Source organism: Triticum dicoccoides, chromosome 3B (assembly GCF_002162155.2).
Source record: "Triticum dicoccoides isolate Atlit2015 ecotype Zavitan chromosome 3B, WEW_v2.0, whole genome shotgun sequence".
In the NCBI taxonomy this organism is placed as follows: Eukaryota; Viridiplantae; Streptophyta; class Magnoliopsida; order Poales; family Poaceae; genus Triticum; species Triticum dicoccoides.
In genome coordinates this window covers 431,733,886-431,744,830 of record NC_041385.1, presented here as the reverse complement: position 1 = coordinate 431,744,830, position 10,945 = coordinate 431,733,886, and positions in this window count along the sequence as shown.

Sequence of the window (10,945 nt, the reverse complement as noted above, 5' to 3'; positions counted from 1 at the left end):
ACATGTATGATATTTATTTTGTTATGATTATATGAGGTTTTGATAAGCCGGCCCTGGTTATGGACGATGCAGTCACCAGTGGCTATCATATGAGGCATTATGACCCTCCTTGGGGCAAATCGCCAAGGCACTTGTTCTCTGTTTGTATGCGGGGTTTATGACAACATGATCAGCAAAGTTGACAATGATTATGAGCATAAATAGTGGATTGTCAAATAAGATCAAACGACTCATAAGTGTTATGCAAATCTACATGCACGATGGCACGTCAGATCATTGTTTTCAAGCTAGCCTATTACAAAGCATCGGATGGGCCAAAAGAATAAGTGTTTTGATGCATAAAGTATTTTCAACTGGCAGATGCTAAACCGGCCTTTGGATTAATGTTCTTGACCTTGGCGGGTAGAGGATTCCGGGTCATCTTGCACCAGTTCATCTCCTTCCTCTTCACCCGTTGGCTGGAAGTCAGAGCTGGCCCAATTGATCCCAGTCAAAGATTTGAATACAAAATCGTCATCAATAAGTGTTGAAGGGTCAATATCAGGGGCAAAAGTGTGCTTATGAATTGGAGGAATAAGGTCCTGGGATTCATGAACCGGCGCCTTAACCTTCTTGTTATCAGCATCATAAACCGCCTGATAATGGGACAAGTTAGTGTCTTCAGCTATTTTTTTGCTAAAGGGCGCATTTCTCTTGCTATTGCAGCAAAGTCATTAGCACTAAAGGGAGACCCGTCCTCCTTTACACTAGGACAGCCATTGGCCAAATCTTCTGGGTCCAGATCTGCTTGCCACGCCTTGGCCCGGGTTAGCGCGGTGATTGCACCGGCTCTAGCGGTTGATCGCTTTAGATCCTCAACCCTTTGAGGTAGCATAGACAGCTTTTCCAGCATGTCTTTGATGAGGGTTGGTGGTTGTTTTTTATGCGAAGCAGCAGAGATAGCTCACTACATGCCAGTGTACAGTTGCTCTATAAAATTATAGGCGGCTTTCAGCTTCATGCGCATGTCTGAGGCAAGATGGGCGATTCTGGAGCCTGCATTACCAAGTAAATCTATAAGTCGGATGAATGATTATTACAACGCATTGGTGGTAACAAATTTAGATAATGTTACTTACCGAAGATGGCAGCTGTCATGGTATTTATTTGAGCCGGAAAGCTCTTCAGCCATCGGCTAAAGGGACGCTTCTGCTTCCTCTGCTCTCAAAGTTGTTTTCTCAGTCTCCCAACCTGCCTGGTCAGCCTTGAAGTCCTTTTTCAACTTCTCCATCTGTGCCAAGGCGATGGTCAATTCCGCTTTGGCCTTAGAAGTTTTAGATTGTTGAGACTTGATATTTTCTTGAAGATTGGCGACTTGGGATTCTTTCACATTGAGTTCAGCCTGCAGTATGAAAACAACAGCCTATGTTACAGTAATCTTATTTAAAAGTCCCAAGCACAATACATGTATTTCACTTGGCCCTTGGGGGCTAATGCACATTGCTCTTTTTTGAAGACAATTCTATGATGACCCGGCTACATTATTGTGACTATAGCCGATTCATGGGGGCTATATACTTGGATTTTATTGACAACTATGGTAATGAGACCCGGCTGATCTGACAGTTTAAGCCGACCCTTGGGGGCTCCAGGTGCAAAATTGAATCATTACTATTTCAAGTCCCGGCTTATCTTGAAAGTTTAAGCCGGTCCTTGGGGGCTACTTGATTTGATCTACAAGGCTATCTAAAGTCTACAGTACATTCAATTCTATCATATCCAGTAGACTTGGCGGCTGATAGAAGTATATTTATATGAAGAAGGCTAGAGTTTACCTTGAAACATTCCTTCATGAGATTCACTAAGCCGACTTCGAAGTCACGGCTTGTGTGCAGGCGGTTCAGATACCCAGAGTGGATCTCTTGAGCGCTATAGTGAGCATAGCTCTCTAAGTTTACTGACCACTTGCCTTTGTCAGCAACATATATTTCTTCTTTGGCGCTGTGTTTTGACAAGACAGTGGGTTGGCTGGTGCTGTATAAACAAGCCCAGTAATGATAACAACATCAGCCTTTGCTTTAGTAGGCTTGATGGGACTTGGCGGCTTGGTGGTGGCTGGGTCAACGTCCATACGATCTATGGTGATGTTGTGCTCTTCCGGTGACAGTTCATCAATTGTGGCCTCAGTGGCATGGTCGCATCAATCTGCCAAGCTTTCATTCAATAAAGCCTTGGTCGCATCATTGATTTCTTCATCAGTTAATTGGATCTTGCACTGGCGTTGTGGATCTCTTAAGTCATAGGTGTACTTGCACATTAAGCCGGGCGGCGGCTCAAGGGCAGAATTCTCCATGCAACCCAGCACCGAACAAGGTCAACGCTGGTTAAGCCGTTAGCCATGAAGGCTCTGATTTTTGAAAAAATGGGCACATATTTGGCATGTTCCTTTGTGTTGATCCGCTCTGGGAGTCGATGTGTGTTGCTAAGCCAGTGTTCACAGTAACCCGGCAGGGGATTTTCACCCTCTGGAGATGTATCTTGGCAATAAAACCAAGTCTGGTTCCAGTCCTTAGGATGACTATGCGGCTTGGCATATGGGAACGTGGCTTCTTTCCGCTTCTGAATTGAAACTCTGCGTAGCTCCAAGCTGGGCCCGTCTGTGAATTCAGTCTGCCGGTTCAAGTAATAGAATTCCCTGAACAGTTCCACAGTGGGTTCTTGTTGAAGATAAGCTTCGCAAAAAACCTGGAAGTTGTAGATGTTGGAGACAGAATTGGGCCCAATATCTTGAGGATGAAGCTGGAAAAAGTGTAGCACGTCTCGGAAGAATTTTGAACCAGGCGGGGTAAACCCCCGGACCATATGATCAGTAAAAATGATTACTTCGCCTTCCTTGGGCTCAGGAGGATTTTCAGCGCCTGGGACCCTCTGTCGGCGTTCTGGGAATGGGGGTACCCAGACTTGCCTGCCTGCGGCCTACGGCATGGCTCAAGGGGTGGCCCAGTACGGCCCATCTTCATCAACACAAGCTCAAGACCCTCGCGAGGGGACAAGCCTCGCGAGGCGGGCGACAGGAAGCTTCCTCAGGCACGGCCTCATCAGGATGGCTCGCGAGGAGGCGGAGAGATCAAGGCAGGATACCTCACGAGGTGCCCATGACGCAAGCCATGACGACCAAAGCCAGGCGGGCGCCAGGCGGGCGCCGGCTTGTGCAGAGTCCTTGTTTCCTCTTTGGTGCAAAGGGAGCAAGCGCATGCAAGAGTATCAAGCAAATGCAACCATTTCGGTGCAACAAGACCAAGACCAGCAGAACGACAGGATGGAGGTCATCGTGGAGCCCAAGCCGGCGTCACCGCCAGAGTCTTTGGCAGGCGAGGACCGACTTTAGTCAGGATAAGTGTACTAGATGTTCCCCTTCAAAATGGCCAATTGTTGGCGCCCTCCCCGCTCAATATTTGGGAAGAGGCCCAAGGCCTCGCTCTATAAATAGGACTAGCCACTCTCAAGGCAGGGCATCGAGCAGTTGAACCCTAGCCAGAACCACCAACGCAAGAACACCCCTCGCGAGGCAGTTCTTCCTTGTATTGTTCATCATCAACCCCTGAGGCAATCCACCACGCCACAAACTAGAGTAGGGTATTACACCACAATGGTGGACCGAACTAGTATAAACCTCGTGTCCCTTGTGTTGTTCTTCGGGTAGTTTAGATCCTTGCGAGGCGGCGAGACATAGGTAGGTAGGAGGTGCGATCTCCGCATGCACCCCAAAGTTCGAACCTAGAGGGTTTGCCGGAACCCGAAATCCGACATTTGGCGCGCCAGGTAGGGGTGCACCGGAATCCGCCTTCCGCCGCCCTGTCAGACGCTCGTCCCTCGCATCCATGTCAGACGCTCATCGAGCCCGCGCCGAGCACCGGGCCGCCCTCGCCACTCGCGTCGCCCAGACAGCCCCCGTCGGCGGGTGCCGCCATTGTTCCCTGTCGCCTGCCGTCAACGCCGCCACCGGCCCGGCGGGGAACGAGCAGCAGGCGTCGTCTCTACATCCTTCGATGCGGCGAGAAGGCCGCACCGCCACCCAGTCGCTGACTCCAACCGGTTCCTCGTCCCACGCCAGTCGCGCTCCTGCGGACGCGCACACCGCGCTGCTCCTGGCGCGGGAACTCCTGCACTACCGTCCCGTCGACGACCTCTACGACGAGTGGCTCGCCTGCATCACCGAGCTCATCAGCGCCGCTGGGGGCTCCCCTGCTCCATCCCTCTCGCTGCATCACGCCCCGCCTTGCGCGAGCGAGGAAGCTCCGGGGGCGCCTCAGCCGCATCTCCCTTAAGAAGGCGCCTTGGCCCCAAGGCGCGTGGCCCCTGGACGGAACCCGCTCCGTCCGGCACCAGAGCAGCAAGAGAAGAGCTGCCAAGAGATCGCTCGTCCCCAAGAAGTTGCCCGGGCGCTCCCCGTGCCGTCCCATCACGACCGCGCTCCTGCTCCAGCGCGCCAAGACCCCGCGCTACTCCTGGCGGCAGCGCACGGAGACTTCCAAGATCAAGCCCTCCGTCACCTGAGGCCTCCCGTGGCCACTACAGGCTGCCGCACCTTCACCGCCGAGTTGCGCGGCGTGGCCTGGCCGGGCAAGTTCAAGCCAGATTTGCCCCCACGCTATGACGGCACGGCCGACCCTGCGGAGTTCCTCCAGCTCTATGAGCTGGGCATCGAAGCCGCCAACGGGGATGAGAAGGTCATGGCGAACTAGTTCCCCATGGCGCTCAAGGACGGTGCCCGCACCTGGCTCCTGAACCTGGCTCCTAGCACGATTTCCTCCTGGGACGAGATGCGCACCTGATTCATCGCCAATTTCCAAGGCACATGCGACCGGCCCACAGCCATAAGCGACTTGCGCCGCATCAAGCAGCAGCCAGGAGAGACCCTGCAGAAGTTCATCCAGCGTTTCAACAACGCTCGCCTCAAGATCCCCAGGGTGTCTGAGGAGGCCATCATCTCAGCCTTCTCCGACGGTGTGCATGACGTCAAGATGAAAGAAGAGCTTGCGATCCATGAAGACCTGTGCACCTCCCTTGAGCTGTTCAAGTTGGCAACCAAGTGCGCTAGGGCTGAGGAAGGACGCCTTTCTCTCCTCGAGCTACCAGCTGCCGACCCAGAAGAGAAGAAGCCCAAGGTCAAGGACGTGAATCGCAAGGGGGCGGACGTGCCTGCAGCAGAACCGGACACCAAGCAGGGAAGGGATCAGCCTGAGTCGTCCAAAGGTAGCCGGTATTGCGTGTACCACGACCTCCACACCCACAACACCAACGAGTGCCAAGAGCTCTGGGCCGTGCGGGACGTGCGCGCCGGCCGACGCCCCGAGCGCAACGACCGGGGCTATCACCAAGGAGGAGGAAGAGGTGGAGGACGATGGGAAGACCGTGGCCCTCGCCAAGGATGGTGCGACGACCTCGCGAGGACCGCTGGCAGGATCAGCCTCGCGAGGGAGGCTGGAGGGATCAGCCTCGCAAGGATCGTCCGCAAGGTAACGCGGGCCTTCCTCCTCTGCCACCACAGCCAAGGAGGAACAAAGACCATCATCAGGACGAGGGGGCTGGGGGCTACCAGGAGCCGCACGCAATCGCTTGCATCTTGGGCAGAGCTCAAGCCCCAGCCTCTCAGCGCATCTTCAAGCAGTTTGCTCGCGAAGTGAATGTAGTCCTCCCCAAGCTCGAAGCCACGCGCCCCCTCAGGTGGTCAGCATGCGCCATCACGTTCAGCTCAGCGGATCAGCTCAAGTGCGCAGCCACAGCCGGAGTCCTCCCGATGCTTTGTTCCCCGATCATCAGCAATGTGCAAGTCACCAGGACCCTCATCGATGGCGGGGCAGGGCTCAATGTCATATCCATCGAGACATTCAACAATCTCCAAGTGTCATACAACAAGCTTCAGCCAACCAAGCCTTTCTCAGGAGTCACTGATGGTTCCACGGTCCCGATAGGGCAGGTCCGCCTTCCTGTCACCTTCGGGAAGCACAACAACTACCGCACTGAGCTCATTGACTTCAACGTCATGCACATCCGCTTGTCGTACAATACCATCCTCGGGTACCCAGCTCTGGCCAAGTTCATGGCCGTGACTCATCATGGTTACAATGTCCTCAAGATGCCAGGAAGCGGTGGAGTCATCATAGTGCCTTGTGAAGAGAGAGACAGAGTGTGTTCTCTGGAGCGTGCCTTTCAAGCCGCATCAATTGAAGACCCAGATCACAGGAGCGGAAGGCTTCCCGAGGCAGTCCCTAAGAAGAAGAAGGTGTCGCCTGGTCAGAACCCTCGGGAGGCAAGCCCCTCAGAGTCTGCGCCCGTTCCAAGGGCGCCTCCTTCTGTCGCATAGGAAGGCGCGCCCAGCGCCCTCCTCGAGCAAGGCTCGGGGGCTCTCTCCTGGAGGGCCATCGACTTTGCTAAGATCACGAGGGAGGCGCTCGGGCACCACTTGGAGGCGTGTTTCAAGGCACGTTTCCCTCAGGCAGGAGCGAGGCAAGGAGGGCCAAACCCTCAGGAGTTCGTCAGTGAGATCATTCAGGAGCTGCTGGAGTCAAGAGTCATAAGTGGCAGCCGTCGCTTACCCGCCGTAGCTCCCCATCCGGGCGAGGATGGTGGGCTACGCGTCTGCATAGACATACCAGGGCTCAACCGAGCCACCTCTCAGGAGCGCCTCTGGCCCTCACGCGTGGGACGCTGCGAAGGTCCACCCCACAGCTATGTTCGCATGCCTTACGGCTTGCCGAATGCGGCTGTTGTGCGCCAGCGCCTCATGAGGAGCATCCTGGAGGCCCAGGCGGCCAGGTGTTCCACAGTCCTGGCAGAGATGGAGATGGTCCGCGAGGAGCCACCAGCGCCTCCGGAGCCTCCCGAGGCTCCTGGACCTGGGGGCTCATGAAGATGGGCTTCCGCAGCACACGACGTTGCTACTTCAGCATCCCTTCATCTTCAACCCCATCAGGTGACATCTTTCGAGTTTCATTTTTCAGCTGGGAGCGCTGAGGGAGTCCCGGATTAGGGGGTGTCCGGATGGCTGGGCTATGACCTTTGACCGGACTCCCGGACTATGAAGATACAAGATTGAAGACTTCGTCCCATGTCCGGATAGGACTTTCCTTGCGTGGAAGGCAAGCTTGGCGATTTGATATGAAGATATCCTCCCATTGTAACCGACTCTGTGTAACCCTAGCCCTCTCAAGTGTCTATATAAACCAGAGAGTTTTAGTCCGTAGGACGAACAACAACCATACAATAGGCTAGCTTCTAGGGTTTAGCCTCTCTGATCTCGTGGTAGATCCACTCTTGTACTACTCATATCATCAATATTAATCAAGCAGGAGTAGGGTTTTACCTCCATCGAGAGGGCCCGAACCTGGGTAAAAACATCGTGTCCCTTGTCTCCTGTTACCATCCGCCTAGACGCACAGTTCGGGACCCCCTACCCGAGATCCGCTGGTTTTGACACCGACATTGGTGCTTTCATTGAGAGTTCCTATGTGTCGTCACCTTTAGGCCCGATGGCTTCTTCGATCATCAACCACGACGCGGTCCAGGGTGAGACTTTTCTCCCCGGACAGATCTTCGTATTCGGCGGCTTCGCACTGCGGGCCAACTCGCTTGGCCATCTGGAGAAGATCGAAAGCTACGCCCCTGGCCATCAGGTCAAGTTTGGAAGTTTAAACTACACGGCCGACATCCGCGGGGACTTGATCTTCGACGGATTTGAGCCACGGCCGAGCACGCCGCACTGTCACGATGGGCATGATTTAGCTCTGCCGCCGGACAACGCCCAGAGCGCCGCTCAGGTGCCCGCTCCGACCATTAGCTCGGAGCCGACTGCGCCAATTGGGGACGGACGGTTGGACGCTTCCCCAGGTGTCGCAATCTCTACGGCGATAGAGCCGAACGCCAGCCCAGTCCTTGGCGAGGCCTATGACTCCAGGGTACCGGACTCCGTTCCAAACTCCGAATCTTCCGCACCTCTTCCGATCGAACCCGATTGGGCTCCGATTATGGAGTTCACCGCCACGGACGTCTTTCAGCACTCGCCCTTTGGCGATATCCTGAATTCACTAAAGTCTCTCTCTTTGTCAGGAGAGCCCTGGCCGGACTATGGCCAGCATGGCTGGGATGCGGATGACGAAGAAATTCGAAACCCACCCACAACCCACTTCGTAGCCACTGTCGACGATTTAACCGACATGCTCGACTTCGACTCCGAAGACATCGACGGCATGGACGCCGATGAAGGAGACGACCAAGAACCAGCACCTATAGGGCACTGGAAAGCCACCTCGTCATATGACATATACATGGTGGACACCCCCAAAGCAGGGGATGGCGATGAAAAAATGGTGGACGACCCCTCCAAGAAGCAACCCAAGCGCCAACGTCAGCGGCGCCGCTCTAAATCCCGCCAAAGCAAAAAACGGCGAGTCCGGCACCGGAGATAACAACACACCGGACTGTGCCGAAGGCAACCCCCTCCAGCAGGATTCAGCGCAGGAGAACGAAGGAGCCAGCCCTCAGGAGAGAGCTGCGGACAGGGAGGTCGAGGACGACAATTATATGCCTCCCTCCGAAGACGAGGCAAGCCTCGACGACGAAGAATTCATCGTGCCAGAGGATCCCGTCGAACAAGAGCATTTCAAACGCAGGCTTATGGCCACGACAAGTAGCCTCAAGAAAAAATAGCAGCAGCTTAGAGCTGACCAAGACTTGCTAGCCGACAGATGGACCGAAGTCCTGGCGGCCGAAGAGTATAAACTCGAACGCCCCTCCAAGAGCTACCCAAAGCGCAGGCTGCTACCCTAACTTGAGGAGGAAGCAACTAAACCTGCATCACCAGCGTACGATGCGCCCGATCGGCCACCCCGTGGCCGCGACTGAGAGGCCTTCCGGCCCTCGACCCAAGCCACACCCCGGCACCGCTCAAAAAATACCAGAGCGGAGGGAGACGCAAGAGACCTGCGAGACATATTGGAGAATAAGGCAAGGCAAACAAGATCGATCTACGGATCTCATGGGCGCCCCAAGTCACGTGACGATAACCGTCCCGCCGGATATGATAAATACGTCCAGGCCGAACACAGAAGACAAAGCTCATCTGAGCTGCGTCACGATATAGCCCAGTATAGGGGCGCCGCACACCCACTATGCTTCACAGACGAAGTAATGGATCATCAAATCCCCGAGGGTTTTAAACCCGTAAACATCGAATCATACGATGGCACAACAGATCCCGCGGTATGGATCGAGGATTATCTCCTTCATATTCACATGGCCCGTGGTGATGATCTACACGCCATCAAATACCTCCCGCTCAAGCTTAAAGGACCAGCTCGGCATTGGCTTAACAGCGTGCCAGCAGAGTCAATTAGTTGCTGGGAGGACCTGGAATCCGCGTTCCTTGACAACTTCCAGGGCACTTATGTGCGACCACCAGACGCCGATAACCTCAGCCACATAATCCAGCAGCCAGAGGAGTCGGCCAGACAATTCTGGACACGGTTCCTAACCAAGAAAAATCAAATAGTCGACTGTCCGAACACCGAGTCCCTTGCAGCCTTCAGGCACAACATCCGAGATGAATGGCTTGCCCGGCACCTAGGACAGGAAAAGCCAAAATCTATGGCAGCCCTCACGACACTCATCACCCGCTTTTGCGCGGGAGAAGACAGCTGGTTAGCTCGTAGCAATAACATAACCAAGAGCCCTGGCAATTCGGATACCAAGGACAACAACTGCAGGTCACGTCGCAACAAGCACAAGCGCCGCATTAACAACGACAACACTGAGGATACGGCAGTTAATGCTAGATTCAGAGGCTCTAAACCCGGTCAGCGGAAGAAGCCATTCAAAAGAAACCCTCCGGGCCCATCCAGTTTAGACCGGATACTCGATTGCTCGTGCCAGATACACGGCACCCCCGAACAACCAGCCAACCACACCAACAGGGATTGTTGGGTGTTCAAGCAGGCAGGCAAGTTAAGTGCCGAAATCAGAGACAAGGGGCTACATAGCGATGACGAGGAGGGGCCCCGGCCGCCGAACAATAGAGGACAGAAGGGTTTCCCCCCGCAAGTGCGGACGGTGAACATGATATACGCAACCCATATCCCCAAAAGGGAGCGGAAGCGTGCTCTCAAGGACGTCTATGCGTTGGAGTCGGTCGCCCCGAAGTTCAATCCATGGTCCTCCTGCCCAATCACTTTTGATCGAAGGGACCACCCCACTAGCATCCGTCACGGCGGATTCGCCGCATTGGTCCTAGACCCAATCATTGACGGATTTCACCTCACTAGAGTCCTCATGGATGGCGGCAGCAGCCTGAACCTGCTTTATCAGGATACAGTGCGGAAAATGGGTATAGATCCCTCAAGGATTAAACCCACAAAGACAACCTTTAAAGGAGTCATACCAGGTGTAGAAGCCAGCTGTACAGGCTCGATTACACTCGAAGTGGTCTTCGGATCCTCGGATAATTTCCGAAGCGAAGAGTTAATCTTCGACATAGTCCCATTCTGCAGTGGCTATCACGCCCTACTCGGACGAACCACATTTGAGAAATTCAATGCGGTGCCGCACTACGCATATCTCAAGCTCAAGATGCCAGGCCCTCACGGAGTCATCATGGTAAATGGAAACACCGAACGCTCCCTCCGAACGGAGGAGCACACGGCGGCCCTGGCGGCGGAAGTTCAAAGTAGCCTATCAAGGAAATTCCCCAATCCGGGTGTTAAGCGTCCAGACAACATCAAGCGCGCCCGAAGTAACCTACAGCAAAACCGGCTGGCACGCTCCGAGCAAGCATAGCAGTGCGGCCCCAACCCCAGCCCTTGCTAGATGGCGATAGCGGTACCACGCGTACATAACTACGCTTTGGAAATACCATGGGCATAAGGGGAGGGGCACAACTACGGCACTCCCAGAATGCGGCTTAACCGCACTA